General features: G+C 43.7%; 1 protein-coding gene across 3 annotated transcripts in view; it reads right to left on the bottom strand.

Moving 5' to 3' along the window:
• PRR5L (proline rich 5 like) overlaps positions 1-3,275 on the bottom strand; it is a 41,285-nt gene extending 38,010 nt beyond the window's left edge. The window contains exon 1 of one of the 3 annotated variants that reach the window (XM_059849255.1): positions 3,143-3,275. The gene's annotated coding sequence lies outside the window, so the exon portion shown is untranslated. Of the gene's footprint in view, positions 1-2,392; positions 2,548-2,952; positions 3,096-3,142 lie in introns of those variants that run through there. The other 2 variants (XM_059849256.1, XM_059849257.1) reach the window with 2 other exon arrangements.
• Between the last annotated feature and the right edge of the window lie 17,073 nt (positions 3,276-20,348).

The raw sequence follows: 20,348 nt of genomic DNA, 5'->3' as shown, positions 1-20,348 counted from the left end.
GAATTGTTCAAAGCCAGGTTGCATAGGGCTCTGAGCAACGTGGTGTACTCCAAGGTGTCCTTGCTCATGCCTGGGGCTTGGAACTAGATTATCTTTAAGGCCACTTCTAATCCAAAGTAGTCTATGGTTCTATGATTGTATGCCAGGCAAAAGCGTGGAGTGAGCAAAAAATGTCATTTCAGAAGCAAAAAGGTCATTATCAGTCTAAATGTAATGACATGTTTAATTTTCTAGGACTGGTAATCAGAAGCGTGTAAGATATACTTTATCAAAATCAAACAATAAGTCAGCAACCAAAATTACTTAAGAACTGTCTCTACTGCAACTAGAATGACAATCTATTATCTTTGTGCTTTCTTGCACTTCATTCTTAGTCCTTTTTGTTTGATTTTTCTTTTCACATTCCTGTTGCTGTTATTAAAAATCTATGTCCCACATTTTTAACCCTGGGGCTACAAAACGAGGCAGTTAAGTAGATGCTTATACATCACAGCCCATCCTCAGCCAGCTGTAGTGTAACTGGGGTTTTGCTAAAATCCTCAGTCCATCTTCTGAGCTGCACTTAAACTCATTCTGTGCAGTAAAAACAGGTTGTTATGCCCTACTGAATAGGCCCTGGAACCCAGCACGTATTTAGTCAGTGTATATTTATGTTTGAATTCACATCAGCAGAAACAATGAGTACAAAAGGCCATACATTATGGGCAAAAGAATCCACAAGTACGCCTAAAAAAGTCACATGAAAACTGAACTCTCAGAATATGAGTTACAAGAAGGACAAAATCCTAGTACTTATGTGCGTGCTACTTTTAAATCATTGCTGATACATGCAAGTCCCATTCCTCCACTCTTTTCATAAGAACAGAAAATACATCAAAGGTTAAATATCTCACCTATTCTGTCTTTGGTTGCTGGAAATTTAAGGAATTGAAATTCTTCCAAAAGGGAGTAAGGACTCAGTAAACACTACCTGTGTTCCAGCTGAACTTTGAAAGCGAACGTTGAAAGTCTTATCAGAGTTTCAGGTGATATCAGACAACCCATAAACACACTGCATGAAGTTATTACAAAGAATTTTATCTTGAAGGCAGAAGACAAATGCGAAACTGTCACCTTAACTGTGCTCTAAAACTGCCAAAAGGAGATATTACTATTAAGCTGACATATCAGAAAAGACTCCCAATAAGGGCCTGAGTGCGCTTGTACTTCCCTGCCCACCCTTGTCACTGCCAGCTTGCCAGTGCCATCCGTGCAGAACCCAGTGCAACGCACCATATCTGACATGACAGCTGCTTCAGGCAGAGATTCAGGACACCGCCATCATGGACAACCAAGAATAATCCACCTCTGGAAAAGTTTCTTCCTAGCTTCATCAAATGCACAAGTTTTTTGACCCAGCCCAAGAACTTTGCTCCCTCAGATGTTGTATCTCAGCAAGAATGCCATTCTGAATGCTAATGAATTGTGCATCAAGAGCATGCCTCATCCTAGATTACTTGAAATTTGCAGTTACTTGGGATTTGAAATCTACTTTTTCTTGTGTTTTGGAACACAAGAGAATAACCTTTTCATTTTTTAAGTTCAGTACCTTGGTAGCACCCCTAAGCTCATGAATCTCTTCTATGTTACAGCTAAAAGAAAAGCTGCATGCCTTCTGCAGGAATTTCTTAGCACTCTTCACCCCATTTGACAGGTCCATCAATCACAATGGTCTCTCTTGGCTGTAAAAAGTATATGTAGCTTTAGCAGGAGAAGTTTAATCTAAGCAGCAAAAAAAGAATGACAGTGCTTTTACATCACAATTCTCCACTTACCTACATAGGCAGGCCATTAAGTTTTGGGTTGCTACCACAGATCACATTCTCAAATCTAACATCCTTGTCATGGCTGTAAAACAGCTGACATAATTTACTGCACAGATTTTCAACTATAGGTCATTTTTTGTTGTCAAGATTTTTGCTAACAAAGTTCTTCACAGAGGTAAGAGGAGAGGATTTTACTTGCAGCTAGGGGGTTTTCAGGACACTCAGTTCATTAGTAGACCACAGTGTCTTGTCTCTTCTGATTTAGAGCTACACGGTCAGGAGGTACTGCACAGCTGGATTGTGGCATCTGTTTAAGAAAAAGAAATACCCAGCCTGTGTACCAGATCCTGTGTTTTGTGCGTGCTGCCTCACCGTGAAATACGATCTGTGTGTATATACATGAAATATGCACACACAGAGAGCACTATATGCGAGATGTAAACAGGTCCTGCATGCTGATCCAGGTACTGACGAGTTCTGCATAACCAAGATCTTTCACACCACAAAACTGCAGCATTGCCTATAAATACGCTCAGCACTTGTTTTTGACAAATGAAACGTCCCTCTAGTCAAGACAGCTCACTTACATGAACAAATCATCATATGACTGGAAAAGGCGGAAAAAAATAGCCGTGCTTTGGACTACTCTTCTCAGCACAGACAGCCAGGAGCTGCATCGACTGGGGTGACTGCTGGAATGATGTGTGGCTGTGGCTGATGTCCCATGGAGAAGACGGTGGCAGTCAATGTCTTTGGCAGTGGAAGGAACTGGAAAGTAGATTATGCCCACGAAACTGGAAAGCACTGTAAATATTCCTAGGGCAGAGAGGTTCCGAGGGCACGTCGGGGGAAGATGGGCGGCGACAGCACGGGAGAGGTACAAGGGAAGAGAGAAAGGGATGGAGCTACGCTCCACTTTGTTAAACAGGTGACCAGCTACTCTTATGGTTTTGTCTCCTCTACGTGCTAATTCAATTTATTTAGAGAGAGACGGGAGAAGAATCTCTTTCCCTCCGCCCCGGTTTCAGAATTATTGCATCTCCTGGGGGGAAGGGTTAGACTAAGACATTTGGTTTGGAAATGACTCACTCGGCAGCGCTATGGAGCCGGAGGGTCTATTTTTAATATTTTTAAATGGAGAACTTACCCAGGTCTCATGCCTGCCCTGCGCTCCAGAGGCACCGCGGAGCGCGGGGAGCCGGCCCAGTCCGCTCCCTTCTCAGCCGCCCCCCGGTAAACATCCCCTTCGCGCCGCCTGCGGCATCGCCGCCGGCCCGGGCCGCCCGAGCCCCCCCGGCCGAGCGGGGCCGGCGCCCGAGGTCGCGGCTCGCACTCACCCCGGGCCGGGCTGCCGGGCTGCCGCTCCCCGCGCCCGCACGGACGGACGCACGGACGCGCTGTCTCCTCGCCGCGATCTGGCGAAATTTGCCACCCACCGGCCAGGATTTTACACTTCCTGGCGGCCGGCCAGCCCTTGCTGCTACAGCCTGCCCCGGGCTGGCTCTTCCCCGCCGAGACAAGAGCCGGCCGGGCCGGGCCGGGCGGAGCGGGGCCAGCCGCGCCTGCCTTCCCCGGCTCCCAGCCCGCTCCGCCTGGGGGTACCCCTCCCGTCCCGTCGCAGTCAGGAAGTTTAAATTCTTCTGACCTTAAGCGAAAGAAAGGGAATGGAAAGGATGGAGGAGCTCGGGAGGCCCTTGCCGGGGAAGGGCGGCCGGCCCGGGTCCCCCGGGAGCTCCCGGCCCCGGGTGCCGCCGGCTCGGCCGGGAGATGCTGGACCTCCGCCGGCTTCTCGCTGGCCCGGCTCGGGGCGCACCCAGCCAGAACAACAACGGGTCGTGTAGCACAGGGGAAGGGATGTGCCGTTTAAAGTTAGGGTTTATTTTATTTTGATCTCGTGGTTCAAGGTTCCTCTGGCAGCCGCAGCGCCGTGCAGTTTGCTCTGTTCTGCTGTCACAGCCTACAGCAGGTATCAGACAGGAAACTGCTGAAAAAAACCATGTGTAATTCGGGGTCCTTAAAGAGATTAAAAGCCGCAATTAGTTGCAATCAGGGAGCAGTGGCATGGAACATGTAAGTCAAATAGTTACGCTGACTTTTGGAGAGCTACTCATTAATTGAAAACACTTGAGATGTTTAAGTGCTTAAAGGAGACAAACCAAATTGGTAAAATAGTGTCATTTTCTCGAACTGTTTAAGAGCATCTTGTGAATTATGCACTGTACTGGTGACGCTTGGTAACCTGATGCACTCCTTATTTAGAGAATTCAAATCGTAACTTTGCAACTGAGTTGTATCTGGTCTCAGAATGGAAAAAGCTGATGCCACTCTGAAACCAGGATGTACACCCATTAGCTCATGCTGGGATCCTTTAACACTTTTAAGTTGTGTCGATATCCATAGTAAGCTTAGATAAGAACAGCTGCCATATGTGTTTGTAGGAGAGGTATTCTCGTGTAGCTTTTTTCTATCTCCAGATGTTTTGAAACAAAGACTCACTGAGGTACTGTGAAACTTACCTACTGCCCATTGCTTCTACTACTTAGGGTTTACTATTATGAACATGAAATCATTACCTAGAGATTGCAGACAAGACTTTACTGCAAGCTTATGAACACATACAAAAACATATTTCCTGTCCCAGACTCATGTGTCGTATGATGAGAGTTGATACCTACCCAGAATATAAAATCAGTTAATCTACTAATAATTAAAAGTGCATATTGTCATTCATTCTGCACCTGCTTTTCAGGCCAACAGTTACTTATTTTTCAGAGATAGCATTGCTGAAGTGGAGTTTGAGTGGTGATCCCAGTCTGGTATAGCTGGGAAGTGACCATCACTGCAGGTAAATCGGCTGTAAAGCAAGGATGTGACTTACTGTGCTTCAACTGTTCTCCATGGGCCAGCAAAAATCCTAAGGAATTTTCAGGTGAAGAGTCTGGTGACCTGACATATTTGTTCAGGTGGCATGTTCCATTTAAGAGAAATTCCCAGGTTTTCTTAAAAAAAAACAAATCACCATCCTACAAGCTGGCATCTTTCCCCAAATTTTAACTCACATATTTACGAATCAAAATTTGACAAGACATTTCAGGTGTGGGACAAATTCCTGCATGAGGTTTTTGAAAGAAAAGGTTGTTGTTGTACCATGTGGTTCTAGCTTCAGGACTACTACCACTGGGAGACATCACTGCCACAGCACAGATTTACTGTGAGCATCCTGACATATGGCTAGACTCTCATGTGTGGGAGAAGAGGAAGGAAAGAGCTGAAGAGACCCCTGCCACCACACCAGAAGGAAAGGGGAGGTCCTCTTTAATTTCCTCTTTAGGAAGAAGTGAGGATTCTATGGAAAGAAAATAGTCTTTGTCTCTGAGAGTGAGGGCCTAAGTTATGTTATGCAGGAGCACAGGTACTGGGAAGACTTCAATATATGGCAAGGGCAGAAAAAAAAGACAACTAGAAATATTAGCCCAGCAGAAAGAGATAAAAGACTTAGGTGGGATTCATTTTACCTAACTTTAGCTATCTGAGTCCAAGCAAAACACCCCTAGCTTTCAAAGTTAGATAAGGTAAATCCTGCCCTACAACTTGCCCAAGTGGAATAAGGTAGCAGTGAAAGGGATCTGAAGAGAAAATACTTGTGTTCAGGTTGACAGATGAGAAAAATTACTTTGAATTCCCCTTGTAGCTGTGGTTTGAGCAAGAAGAGAAGAGCATGGTTTTCAAAGAAAACTCTTTGCCTTACGCAGACAAGTGCTAATTCACAGGTGTCTGTTCTCTGCCCCAAAGACAATGTGTGGTGCAGATGCACTGCAGTGTGCTTTCTGTGAGAGGAACGGGCTCTTCTATGGCCTTGTCCTACAGCATTGTCTCAGAGAACTGAAGAGCAGGCAAACTGGCAGCATCAACAATGTTGCCACAGACGTTTCTATAACAAACAGCCATGTGGAAAATAGCTACAGCCTTAATTTTGGTTTTGCCACTCTGCCTTAACACCACACATCCTCTCTGCAGCACGCTCTACAGCGAGCCTGAGCACACCCATGCCCTGCTGTCACACAGCCTGCTGTTCAATAGGAGCCTAACCACAAGAGTTGTGACTAACAGATGTGACCTTTTATTGGTTTGCTTATAATGCACTTGGTGATGGGATGAACCCACAATGTATGGCCTTCACTTTGCTGTGTGCTCCAACAGGTCTTCAGCATCCTGTGCTTCCAGAAATGAGTCCTGGGAAAAGACCCACGGTGTAGTCTGTGAGGAGGGCAGTAAGGAGAGTCATCGTTTCTGAAGAGCATTACCAATTCTGGCACTAATTTCAAATAGCTGAGGGTTGCTGCTAAAACAGGCTAAGAAGTCACCAACCTACATTTTATTCTTATCCTATCCACAAGCATCTCTTGCCCTTTCCATCTGCAAGGATAGCAGGTACTTACTACAGTGTGGTGGGGAGGAGGGGCCAGCAAAAAAAAAAAACAACCAACTTCAACTAAAGTGGATGATTTTGGCAACAAAGGATTAGGCAATAGCTACATTTGAAATTGCCCTGCAGATTCTTGCAAGCAGTATAGGGCAGGCAAAGGGGGATAAGCTGGGAGCAGCAACCTCCTATCACATCTCAGACAGGGAGGACGTGTCTGGTAATCCTCAGTGACACTGGAAATTATTTAACAAAGTAATTCATCTTTCTCTTGGGACTGTAGTGAGAAAATTTCATGTATCAGTGATGCCATGAAGCTTAAACAACTCTTTCAAAGAGAATAAAAAAATTATTTCTTCTTTAGTTGCCATTTAATGTTCATGATTTCAAGCTTGGGGATGGAAGGGGAAGGGAAGGAAACACCTCTAAGCTGTGGGGTTGAGGGTATGCTATTCTATTAATTTTATAAGTCAAAGCTCTGGCACAAATGATATTCAGGAAACAAAATGTAGTTCCACAAGGGATACTACTACATCTGTCAAAAAAATATTCAACTCACAGATACTCATTGAGAAGACGAATTCTCAGAAGCTGTAATGCTGAGAGAGACCTAAAATAGCAGGAAAGCAGACAGTAAATTAGACAGGCCCATAATTTGAGATGATGGGAGGGGAAAAAAAAAACAGAAACAAGAAAACAATGGGATAGTAAAGTTCATAAACAGAAACTGTAACAACAGCCTCTGTTACTGGTAGTGTTGTGGAAACTCTTTGGAATACTGCATTCAGTCCTGACTGTCTTGTCATCAAGAAGACATCAGTAAACATAAATGAATTATTTTTTAAAAAGCAGAAGTGATGAGGATTGATTTAGAGACCCTGTCACGTGAGCTGAAAGAACTAAATACAGCTGTGCACGGTGAGTAGGACACAACACTGCAAAAAAATAAACGCAGTTGTGGGAGAACAGCTATTTTGGTTTACAGAAGTGAGGGCCTTTTTATTGTAGGGAGGGAGAAGCTAGGATGAAACAAGGCAAGAAGATTAGGATGAGTACTGTCACAATGGCTTGGCTGTAAGATCCACTGCCTGGTGGAGCAGTTGCTGTGGGAGACTTCTTGTGGTATTTTAAATAAGTACAACAGTGTTTATCCCTTGGCCTACCAAGCACAGTGGGCTACTTGATCTTTTACAGAGGAATTTTCCATCTTTAACTTCTGTGTTTCTAAAGCTTCCTCCTCTGTAGAGCACTGTTTGTCATGCCAGTGGCAAACCTCGAGGAGAAGACAAACAAAATAGCCCATGGGCAGAGACCTAAACAGAGAAAATAACCAAAGTATGTTTGTGTTTGATGCTTTACAGTCACACCACAAATCAGAGCCAGGCAAAGGCAGTGGCAGCCAGTATTCCTTACACTAACCCCTGCTAGAAACCCTAATATAAATTTCCAAATGTCACAAGCAAGGATAACAAACTGTTCTTTCCATCCTCCTGCTTTAAATCTTCCCATCCCATTCCTGACTTTGTTTGTCTCTCCAACATCTCCATCTGCTCCATCTCCCTCTTGGCCTTTCATCCCTGAGGTCAGTAAATTGATTCTTTAAATTCATTATTTGTAATCTTACACATCCACCTAAACCCTCTCCAATCTGGTTTCTATACCTCCCACATCAGAGCGGTGTGTCCTATTTTCTAACTACCATGATTCAGTTAATCCTCAGAGTTCCCATCTTCTCAGACATGTCAGCAATCTTTGAAACACATGGCAGTCCTTTTGCCTCTCATTTTCCATCTTACAGTTTCTTTTTCCTCCTTAATTGCTTCATCAGTGTATCATCCTCTGGCTTCCTCTGGGAGGGCTTTTTTCTTTTGGTCACTTCTTCTTCATCTTGGCTTCAGGTAATTTCACACACCCAGACCAGTTAAGTTACTGGTGGATGGTTGCCTTCTCTACTTCAGACCCTTCTCTTCCTTTTTGAGCTTAATATACTAACTATAAATAGACACACACACACATTGATTTGGCCATTGTTTTTAAGTCAGACTATTCTTTCTCTAGGTTCTCATTTTCAGGCAATGTCTAAATTTTCCAGATATTTTCTGGGTGTCTTCTATCAAATAATGTCCTTTCTTACCCACAGAGTAATATATCTCAGCCTGGCCTTAGTCACTTCATATCAAATTTACTGTGATATCTTTTCCCCCAGCTTTCAAAAATATAATCTTCATTCATATTTATGCAGAACAGTGCTACAAATGTCATTGCACTCACTTCTTACATTGAAAGCAATACCTTTTAATTTCCTTCCATCTCTTGGCCCGTCCTTCTCTACTTATCACCACAGTTCCTCTCCTGTCTTTGTGCTACTGCAGTTTCTTACATCTTAGTTGCACCAAAGTCAGCTGTGATTGCCACTGAAAAAAGCAATCTCACACTGTCTTTGGCTGTTAGCTCTGGCCAGCATTGCCCCTCCCTCGTGCCATCAATATCTCTGTGACTGCACAGCAAATTGGACCAGGAAGATGAGCTGGGTTACAAAGATGACAGTGCCTTCACCTCTCACAGGGAGCTTGACCTGACTTTGTGCTGTTGGTGGCATCTGAAAAAGACAATTGGATCCAGTGCTGTGTGAGGTCCACCACAGCACCAGCCTAAGGTCCAGGAGAACCTCGCTGTGTCCTCTCAGTGTAAGGACAGGCCTGGAAGCAGAGCTGCAAGCTTCTCTGCCATGTGTGCTGTCCGGCTGTGAGCCAGTTCCGTGGCCATTTAGGATCTGTAGGCTGTGCCAGTAAAGAGCTCACCACAGGGGGTAATTTGGGTAAGTTTGGCAAGCTGGCCAACGGCTCAGTTACCAGCTGCAGAGAGGTTTGGTATTTCATACCTCAGCTGTCTGCTGGCACCAGCTTTGGGTAATACTGTCTTTGAAAGCTGGCATCACTCTTAGGATGAAATGAGTGAACAGTGGTGAACAGATACCAAATCACACAGTTCTAATTACAGGAGGTTTCTAAGGTGTCTTCCTTCACTCATTCTTGACTTGGTGTGATTCATCTCTTGGTTTTCAGTCTGTCTTTTTCACTTTCTACACCTCATTTGCAGACCATGCTATGCTCTGCAGAACAGAAGCACTCCAACACACTGAAAGTCACCACTGGGGGTAGACTTCTCTTAGTAAGAAATAACCAGGCTTTCCTCCTTCAAACTCCTAAATGCATTTGGAACTGTCACTTTGATGTAGCTCTCAGAGCCAGCTGAAAACAAATCTGTGAGCACACAGCAGAAGGACATGCTCACCTCCTGAGCTGACTGGCACAAGAAACAGTTTAGTCAGGGGCCATGAGGAAATCATGTGCTGTACCAAAAGGGATCAGAGTAGCTCTGCCTATATTTATATTCAGAGAGAATGTGGGAGAAACTTGAAGCCTCATCCATCCCTCACAGTTGGTGGAATGATGGGCAGACATGCCTTTTCCTCTAGGAGCAAGATTCTTACTTGTTGTTTTGTGGCTTATGTTGCTGATTTGGCACAGCTGCTGACAACTTTTCCTCACCTCCCTGAGGTGACCCTGCCTTCCTTGATAAATGGAGGAATGACAGAATGCAGCCAGGTGCCATAGACAGAACATACATGTTTACAGCTTGGTGCTTATTTACTCATCTGCCCTTGACTTCCACTGTAATTGCCAGGTCATCTTTTCCAGATGTAGAAGTGCTGAGCACATTGGAAGACGCCTTTACTGGCTAAAGGATCTTATTTTGTCTGCCCAGGAATGGGGCTGTGCTGTGGGGAAGATGGCTGGAGGCTGTGTGGGGGGAGAAGAAAACCCTTGGCCATTCTGTGTTTACCTGCACAGAGAAAGGGCCTGACAGAACGAGTGAGTCACAACTCAGTAACTATATGCCTCTTTCTTACCACCTCTTGTCTCACAGAGGAGTGTCAGTGACCTCTGGCATAGAAGTGATGGATACATTAAACTAGGGAGGATGAGAAGGCTTGGAGAACAAGCAGAGGCATTTGAATGCAAACTGCATTTCAATATACAGAGCAAGATGCAAACACCTATAATATACACAGCTTGTGGGAGGTATGTGGATGGTAAAATGAAGGACAGCTTCATAGAATTCCTTCATGTTATCAGATGCCCCTGATCCCAAATTATCTAATGTTATCACATAGAGTCTTTGTCCCAGAACACACCATAAAGCAGGAGGAAGGATAGAAGATGCTAAAAGCACTGCATAAAGGAAGATGCAGACTGTATATCAACCTTCTGCATAGGATGAGTCTTTGCAAGCCACAAGGGTGTGTGCACCTGTGGAATTCAGCTTGTGATTGCAGAATAAATGCATTTTACTGAAGAATCCCATATGCACATGTTCATATGGCTTATGAGTAATGCTTTATGGTGGCCACATGGCTATGTGTACAGACACACTTCTCCAGTGAGCTAACACAGGTTTTTGAATACCAGGTGTGGAATCTGTGTCTAAGGCTCTGCATTTTTGTGGGGGGCAGTCATATCCCAACTGTGCCAATTTGAAAATCAAATTGGGTAAATCAGTTTGACACATCACCAGTTTTCAGAATTTTTCTCAGTCTCGCAGGTTTTTGATTTATTTTCAAAAACTCTCCATGGAGACTGCTCTTTATGTGGAATTTACCCTTCTGCCAGGCCAGACTGGAATTTCAGCCGTTTAAAGGAAATATGAAATTTTTGTGTGTGTCTGTGGTGCCAACTCACTAGAACAGACACAAGGACAACACTTGGGCTTTGAAACCAATAAAATTCAGCAAATAAACCAGCTTGCCTCTTCTCCTTCGCTTCCTCTCTCCCTTCCCCCTTGCCTTCCTTCCCCATTATTTTTGCACCTTGCTGAAACATACGGAATCAAAATGGTAAAAACGTTGCAAGGAAACAGTCATTTACTCTGGATTATTATTCACTGGATTCATGCACACCATGCCCTGGGCAGGCAGTCTCTCTCCCATCCTTCCCTTGCAACAGAAAGTGCATCTGCTAGGTCATGGCTAAGGAGAGGCACAGTCCTGGCCTGTGGAGATGAGCAGCTCTGGTGACAGTGCAGTGAAGCAATGCCTGGCTGGCACTGTGTCACCTCCTGGGCCAGGAGCTCTGCCCAGCAAGGTACAAATGCAGAGAGTGACAGGGACAGACTGTGATGTTCTCCTGCAGCTGGGACATGGGCTTCTTTAAGGGACTCTGCATTAGGCTGCACCCAACACAGGGAGAGGTGATGTTCAGGACTGGGCAGGGGAATTTAGAAGTGAGCTGCAAAAGCAAGGGCACCTACATGTTGTCTGACAGATCCATTATCACCATGAATTATCAACCTGTTTAAAAATTAGTAGTTCTACCATTAAGAGAGACTTGCTTAGTCCAATTATACAATTGTTACAAGCTGGAAATAGGAAACGTGTCTGATTGCATAAATCTGGCTCAGGTAGGCTAGCAGGGATCCCAGCCAGCTTGCATTTGGTTTCTAGGCAATGTAACACATTGAGGGCCAGAATGGGTCCCTTTAGCTCAGATTTCTGTCTCTGACAGTAGCCAAACACAGATGCCTTAGGTGGACCATAGGAGCAGGAAAAGCATATGGAAAATGACTTCTCTCAGTCATCTCCACCAGTATATTAACCTGTATTAGCTAAGCTGAAGCTAGCACGAGGTGCTCCCTGCAGTTCAATCACTTTTCCTCTATAATTGCAGGTACCTTTGAATTTATTTTCATGTCTGTGTTTTCCAAAGTCTGTGCAGGACAGGTGTCTTGCTGGAGAAAACTCCATGGCATATGTTCCTGATAGGAGGCAAAGAGAGAGAGCAGTGTTAACAGGAGTTAAGTTGCTGCCAAAAACACAGCCACAGCCTGAACTGCAAAGTCAATGAAGTCAATTTCAACCAGCCTTAATATGATTCCCTATTGTCCCCTTATCTACATACAGTGGTCACAAAATTAACCAAATAAAAGCTTTCCTCTCGTATAAATACAGAAGTCTAAGGAACAAAATTTCTATCACCTCCATAAACCTTGAAAAAGACATTTTGTTGACATACATGTATTTTTCTCATCTGATGAAAGTTGCAGTGTGCAGCAGTGCTCAGGATATGTACAGGATACACTCTGCCTGCACCAACCTTCTTGCACGAGCCTGCCAGCAGGGACAACAGGGCAGAAAGAACCAAGGTCAGCAGCTGACCCAGGAAGATCTGGATTCTTGTAGCTGCAATGCCTTATTACCACTACAATGAGCTTCCAGTGTTTACTGTACACACACAGACTGGTATGCAGGGCCATGGGCTGTCTGAGCAAGTAAACAGAAAAGACCAGGGTCCAAGTCAGACTGAACAATAGACTGAGGAGAATGCAAGACTCCTCTTTAGCTGGACTTCCCTCCAGGAAACCCAGCTCATACTAAAATCCTCCTGTATCCTGTGCCCTAGTCTGGGGGTGTTGACTCTGTTCCAGCTAATCATGTAAATTGTATTTGCAGAAGGAGGTGAGTGCAGGCTGCTGGATGCTCCCAAGAAAATACTCTGGAAGAAACCTCCCTGCTCTAAGATGGGAGGAGAGTTGGCCTCAGCATTTTGAGAGAGGTTTGTCTGTTCAAGTGCCCCCAAACATGACTGCTTCTCTAGTGAAGTATCCGCTCATGTATCAGACCTCAGAAATATTAAAGTTCCTCTCCTGCCTCCTTATCTTGAGAAATAGGAATGGTTGTTCAAACACAGTGATTCTCATGACTCCAGCAGAAGGAGATTTTTGGACTCTGAGGCTCCCATCTCGAGATGACTGGGGTTGGAATTGTAGTATTTGAGGCTTACTGTGGTTTTAAGCTGACTGAGACAAAGAAAGAATTGGGACAGGAAGCTTCTAGCTGAGGATTAATATCCAAGCCCAAACCTGGATTGTAAGAAAACTGTTTCTCAGCCTTTTGTAATTAACAAGCCAAATAGTGTTTGAAGGGGAAAAAAAAAGGAAATGAAAGTGGGAGTCTCCGGAGCATTCTACATACTAATAGCATTTGTCAATTTGCTCAATAAAAAAACACCTAACATCTAATTATTAAAATGTGATTTTACAAAAATTGAATTACATGTTATAATCACAGCCATTTTGACTGGGATTTTGAGTAGAATATTGATATTGCTCTCTTCCAACAGTCAGAAATCAGCAAGTCTTCCATTGTCTGGACTCTTACATTTTATGGATCAATAGTGGTTCATAGTTCACAGAGATTAAATTGATTGGTACTGGTTTGGAGCTTGTAATAGTGACGTTGGAAACCAAGGTAGCTAGGATTTCTGTGTGCTTTTGTGTTTTCTGTCAGTTCTTTTAATATGTTGCATATTCATAAATAAAGCTGGTTAGGTCACTGTACTTGCTTTTTCAAAAACACTGTAAAGTGTTTTTTTATGGAATGAGTGACACATTTTCACCTCTTTTAGAAGGATTTGGAAGTAGACTATTCCTATTTTTACATTTCCTGTTCCAGGAAGGAAATAGGGTTTTAAAATTTTTGTTACTATAGACTTTTCTTTCCTAGTTGAATCAAATCTGAATCAGTGGTGATACTGAAAGAGTTATGCTTCCTGTTTGCTTCTGCTTAAGAAAAAGTTCTAGTCAGAACTGCTGAAAATGCAGCTGTAACTAATTAACATCCAACTTTCTCCAAACACTGTTTAACATTTACTTATCAATTTAAGTCCTTACATTAAACAGTATCTCAAATGCCTTTCCTTTTAGAAATGCTCAGGAAAATTCTCAAGGGTGCTGTGAGTGCTCTTTATGTTCTACTGTAGAAAACATGTTTTCTCAAGGACTTCTGCCTCAGTTTATGAAATTAGAGCATTTCCAGACTGTTTCCCAATAAAATGTAGCTGGTAGGATCCTGACTACTTAAAAATCACATTGACTCTTACAATAAAAGCAGAGGCAAATGCTAGTCCAAATCCAATTTAGGTTGCAATATGCTGATTTTTACCTAGGACATGGGATTCTCTATCCAATTTCCCCTTTTACCCCCCGACTTCCTATAGTTACATTGCAATTTTGTGTGCTGATTCAGCTGGAACATTCCACTGTTGAAGGGAGCCATTTTCAGCAACAATTGAAATATTTACCACTTGTGTAAGTTGTGAAATATTAGAAAATATTATAGAATAAACTAGCAATTTTCCTCACTATTACCAGCACACTTACAGAAATGACAAATCACTTTCAGTGATATTATGTAAGCACTAATTCACTAATGATCATAGTGTATGGAGGAGGAAGAATTTCACATGGTCAATTTCATTTATGGGGAAAATGAAATTAAAAATTAGGAGCCTAATTTTCACCAGGTTCTCTCAACTACTCTTAAAAATCAGATCAAGTTCCATCTGCATGGATGGTCAAGCAGACCAAGAACCTGTAGAGTAGATGCTCTACACAAACAGTTGCTGCTGAGGATCTGACATGCACACGATGCATATTCCAGTACTTTTTTCAATTCAAATCACCTTCATTTGGATCCCCTGGAGTGAATGCCTAATGAAGTCTGAGCACGTTGGGTACACTTCTGGAGAGCATTTTTCAGTTTAATTTCACTGAACAGAACCTAACCCCTGCACTCAAAATCAGCCCCTGATGCCAATGAAGCACAGGCAATAAAGATGTTCAGGAGATTTGCATCAAAAATACAGTCCTGATCCAAACTAAAACACCATCACAAGCACTGCTGGCAGGACTGCTGCAATGGCTGTGCTCTGTCCCACACTTTTGTCACTTCACTGCATACTAGAGCCACAATGCAGAGAAAAGACACAACGGGCTGGCACACGGCTCTGCTTCCAGACTGGTACAGGAGGTCCTACTTTTAGACACATTTCCTGAGGTGTAAAGCATCTACACTTCTCTAAACTCTGACAGCTTGTATCCTAAGGTATGAGAATTCATTCTGCTTCATTTCAAGACACTCTGATTCAGAACAGTTGGTGACCCACAGCTGCCTTATTACCAAAACCCTGTGTTTGTGTTGATTTAAACATTGTTTTTACTGCTGGAATAAATTTTTCTTGAAAGTAGTGCTTCAGCTCCATGGTATTTGTGTCACTGCATAATGAAGTTGCATAACACCACTGTGCATTGGCAAGATGCTGCAACAGGAGGATTCAGACAGCAGTGCTCCTGTGTAGCACTGGCAGAAAGAGTTACAGGTGAGAGTGGAGAAACCTTAAAGGCCTCGTTTACACCACTGTATTTACATTTTATATATTATATGCATTTTATAATCACAGGTTTGTACTGTATGTGGACACACTGAAATTATAAAGTCAGCTACCAATGTCCAGCCTCTCTGTTGCATGCACAGATTCTGAGCTGACACAAATCCTCAGCAAACATATTGTTGTCACAGGAAAACACTCGACCAGTAAAACCATGCCTGCAGCTGTCTTCCCTGAGCTCTGGTTTCCCAGGCAGTGGCTCATCTGTTGATACAACCTGTCAGAGTGGGGATGCACAGCTGGGGTAGAAACAACCAAGCACCCCAGTGACAGGGCAGCATCGGTAGCTATTAGCCAGGGAATTACTTCCTAGGGTTGATGTCAGAGTCGTGATCATTTGGTTTACCCTTCAACTAAGGTAATTTTATAGCCATGTCAAAAGAGGTTTTTAACAGAAAATATACTGGGGAGCCTAGTTTAAACAACAGCTACCAAAACAAAACAAATTCTAGGTTCAGCTACGTCATTTTGTTAAAGCTGTGGCACTCTTCAGTAGCCCTTTGATTCAGTCTCTGGTACGATGAGGCACCGTGCATCACACATCAGTTGATGCTGATCTGTTGTGCTGTACAATGCTGTCATTGTGGGGACCAGGAATGAAGTTGGGTTGTTTGCAGGATGTATCAGTCAGGAGGAAACAGAACAACAAACACACAAATGCTTAGGTGCTCTTTTCAGCATAGCAAAACACTCAGCTAACTCATCAAACTACATACCTTGGAATAGCAGGGCTAAACACAGCATGTCCTAAGAGGCTGGAGGTTTTGCAAGCTGCATTCTGCAGTTTACTGAGAGGAAAAAAACATAAAACACCACAGCCATAAACGGTTCTGAATTAAGGAAAAAACCTCATTAAATTAGTAACAGCCCACAGGACATGCACTATATAAACACCAGGACTTTCTGCTTTCAGAAGTAAGCAACCAATACACAGTTCCCATCTTTGACAAACCAGACCTGCCAAAGCTCACACGCTGAGCGTGAGAGTCACACCGCTGACAGCTCCCTCCTGTCACACCACAGCCTGGTTTGCACCTCATGTGCTCTCAGAGTCACAGCTGCCTCTCTGCATCACAGAGCTACAGGGCACAGCACAGTGTGACCGCATCACCTGCAGAACTGCAATTTTTTGTTTGTTTTCACTCCAAACAGCCCCTCTCTCATGCTTCCCCCTCTGCGAGTTACGATGAATGCACACAAAATGGTCAAATGTATTTTTTCTAGAGAAAGTATTAATTTCTGTTACACATGCTGCATTTACTATGTAATAGATGATAGGCATTGGGGATTAAGTCTGTTTTGGTGTATTTTACATAATCTGCTTGAAGAGCTTCCCTTAAAAGAAAGTAATTAGTTTGTACTATTTTGCATATCATTCTTATCCTGTTGGAAAGAGCCCAGCAGACAGCTAGCTGGATTCAATTTACTTGTGGCATAATGTTTCACACAAACATGGGCTGAAGTCTTAATGTAATTAGATAATTTCTGCTGTTCTGACGTTGCCTCACACACCCTTTTTACTAACACTGGAGATTTTGCAAAACTCCAGAGAAGACAATATAAGCTGCCAAGTGGAAACTTCTTCGAGAGGCTGGCTCATGTCCCGAAATTATAGATGCACAAACACAGCTGCATTTGTGCTATTTCTAAAATACCAAAGGCAAAGCATTTAATATACATTTATATAGATATGAAACACCCCTCTGGGGATTTACTACTTACACACATGGAAGTGAACAGCAGCAGCAGCTGATAAATAATGAAAAAGTCAATTACGTTTTAAAGAGCCTTTTAATTTTAATAGTCCATAGCGATGGTAATAATACAGGGGAGGACATTTTCAAAGCATTTATCCTGACATTTACCCTTATGATGGCTTGGTAATTTAAGGATGTGGTTGTGGAGAGGTAGAGCTTTAGCTCTACCTCTCTAGAGAAAGAGAAATCATTTATATTCTAGCTTGTTACTTTTTATGATTCTGTGTTCCTGTTTTGAGGCATTAATAGAGGCTTTTCTGAGTGTTTGTGTTATACCTCCTCTTTTCTGGGTTTTAAGCCATATAAAATAGAGAAAGAAACTGCTTTTTGTTGGAAACTGCTGTTGAAACTGTTTTCTGTTGCAATTGTATGTGTGATCAAGGCATTGTTGAAATAACCTGTGGCTTCATGATTTTATTGCTATTTCTCAACACCTTAATCTGGAGTTCTTTGAGCTAGCCAGCATATTAACACCGAATGAAAAGACAATCATAGCTAGTAAGGCAGAAATAAGCCCTCCAAAAGTGTCATTTCAAACCAATAAAAGGCAGCAATCGCAACAAAAGGGGCCTGAATGACTCCAGTATTTCCTTGATAATGGGATATGAATCCTCTTGCCTTACTGAGATGTAACTTTAACTAACGGTGGCTGTTCTCTCTCTGTGAGCTATTCTCATACAAAACGAACTGATGGGGTTCTTGTTGCACTTTTGGGTCACAGCCACAACCTTACAGCTCTCCTTACCTCCCTCTCTGCAGGCAGCCTGAGCTGCCGGAGCAGAGACAATGCAATTTCTTGAAGTCCCTAGGTGCCCGGGGCTGCCTTGATCTGCCACTGGCCGTTCCACACACCTGCCCTCACCGCAAATGTAAACTCAGCCCATGCACAGCTGGGTGAAGTGGTTCAAGGCTGGCGCTTCTCCTCCTGACTCAGGAGAACGAGCCCGCGTGTGAGCGGCGTCCTGCTGGGAGGCCCCTGGCACCCAGTGGTTAAAGGCAGGCAGTGCAGAGGACAGTGTTTTGGGATTTAGGCTGTGGAAGAGAGGAAGGACAGCAAGACAACGTAGCAGACTGAGCATGGTTCGGCAGAGTTTATAGGTTGTGCCACAGCAGCATTGCAGACTGCTGTGGGCTGGGGTATAGTGAGACTTGTATTGAGTACAGAACATTAAACTGATGAAATGAGCCTACAGCTGGCTGGTTGATACTTGGCATCACTGCAGTTCCAGAGCTGGCCCTTGATGTTCCACTCTACAGGCTAAACTGCCACAAGTCACCAAGGTGGCCTGAGGCCCCCCAGATGTGCAGAAACTGATCTCCTGCCAGCAGTGGATCCCAGTAACAGATGCCATCAACTACTTGCTATGGTAGGTCACCTCCTCTGCTGAAAGAGAGAAGCCATGCAACTGAACCAGGCACATCATGCACACAGATGTGTGCATGTCTCACATCTGAACCTGTGAGACATGCACACCTTGTCTCACAGGACACATTTCTGGCAGCTGCTGTCGACCAGTTCACCAGTGACCCCCAGCATGTTTGAGCTTTCCCTTGCTGCCTTCCCCTCCATATTTGCACAGTTACTTGCACAGAGGGGTGGTCGCCTCCAGCAGCCAAAAGGGAGAGCTGGGAGCCCATGCTGGGGCTGGTCTCTGCCTCCCTGTTCAGCTTCAGCATGATTACATCATGCTAAGGGACACTGACATTCAAAAGGAGAGTGGGGAGGAAAGGCTTGTTTACTTTTTTACTTTTATAAGAGCTATTAAATGTCTTGCTTTTGTCTGTGCTGGCTTGCTCCTCCTGTCTTGTCAGAACTGACTCTGTTTTGCCATCGGGTCAAATACCTCATGGAAAATGTTTTGTTGCATGCTTTAATTTGCTTAATAAAACCAGATGCAGTTCCATTGATTCTTAAACAGAATTTTTTCCCAGGAGTTTTGTGAGCATCAATGAATGGTTGTTAAATCTGAATGAAACCTTGAATAAAGACAATGGTAAAAGCTTGGTAGGATGCTTAGGCCAAATACACTTGGCTGGAAAACACTCAAAAAGCTTCTTTTTGTCCCAGCCATGCTTTGCAGTTGGAACACATTCATAATCTCATGAACAGTCTGAGCTGCCTATCAAATATTATAGGGATTGTCTTGCAGCAGAGGGCAAAGAAAATTACCTTAGATGAGCTGTTAATGTGCAATGTCCTCTTTACAAGTGTGAGGCTGCTCACTTTCCAGTTTTAATACAGATTTACAGCAGCGTGAGGCTGCTCACTTTCCAGCTGTAATGCAGGCAACTGTCCCCAGACTCACAGAGCACACAGAGTATCTGTTGGCACGAGCCTTACGGATCACATCTGTCAGCAGCGGTCTTACCCTCCAATTTGCAGTCCCATTTGAAGAGTCTCAAGTATCAGCAATCCAAACTGAAAAGGAAGTTCAGCTGTTTCAGCTGAGAGGCCAGGGAGGAAGGAATACTGTCATCTGAAAGGTGATTGAAAACTGACACGGAAGAGTACAAACCCGAATGTCAGCCACATGGTTTGGCTCCATTTCTTAAAAAACTCTAACAATAAAAGCCTGTCAAGATGACAAGTTCTTAGTGAGAAGAGATGGGGCCAAATAGGAAAGGTGTTGATTCTACATTACATGCACTTTGTTGGGCCACTGCAAGAGGCAACAGACGGGCAATGAACAGGGTGCAGAGCCATGCAGAGCCAGGCCAGCACTGCTAATCATGCCCACAGTGTATCCCCAGTGCTTCTAGCCTATTCTCTATCACACACTTAATGGGTTTCACCAACAGTAGGAAACTGGAAGATGAAAAGAACCTGACTTGCCTAAGTCTGTTAAAGCAAGGATTACCTGTCAAGTCCAGTGATAGTTCAGAAACTTTCCCCAATAACACAGACCAATCAGTCTTTCTGAATTCCAGCAAAAAGTAACATGTGTCAAAACACTAATTACAGGTGACTGTTTAGAAATCCTGTTCTCTGAAGCTCTGCAGGTCTTAGCCACAGACTGGCTGGGACACAGAGCTTTCCTCTCCCACACAGTCTACATCCAGGCCCATGAACACACTTGAT

This window comes from Haemorhous mexicanus, chromosome 6 (genome assembly GCF_027477595.1).
Source record: "Haemorhous mexicanus isolate bHaeMex1 chromosome 6, bHaeMex1.pri, whole genome shotgun sequence".
NCBI classification, from domain to species: Eukaryota; Metazoa; Chordata; class Aves; order Passeriformes; family Fringillidae; genus Haemorhous; species Haemorhous mexicanus.
This window is presented reverse-complemented; position numbering and strand designations above follow the sequence as displayed.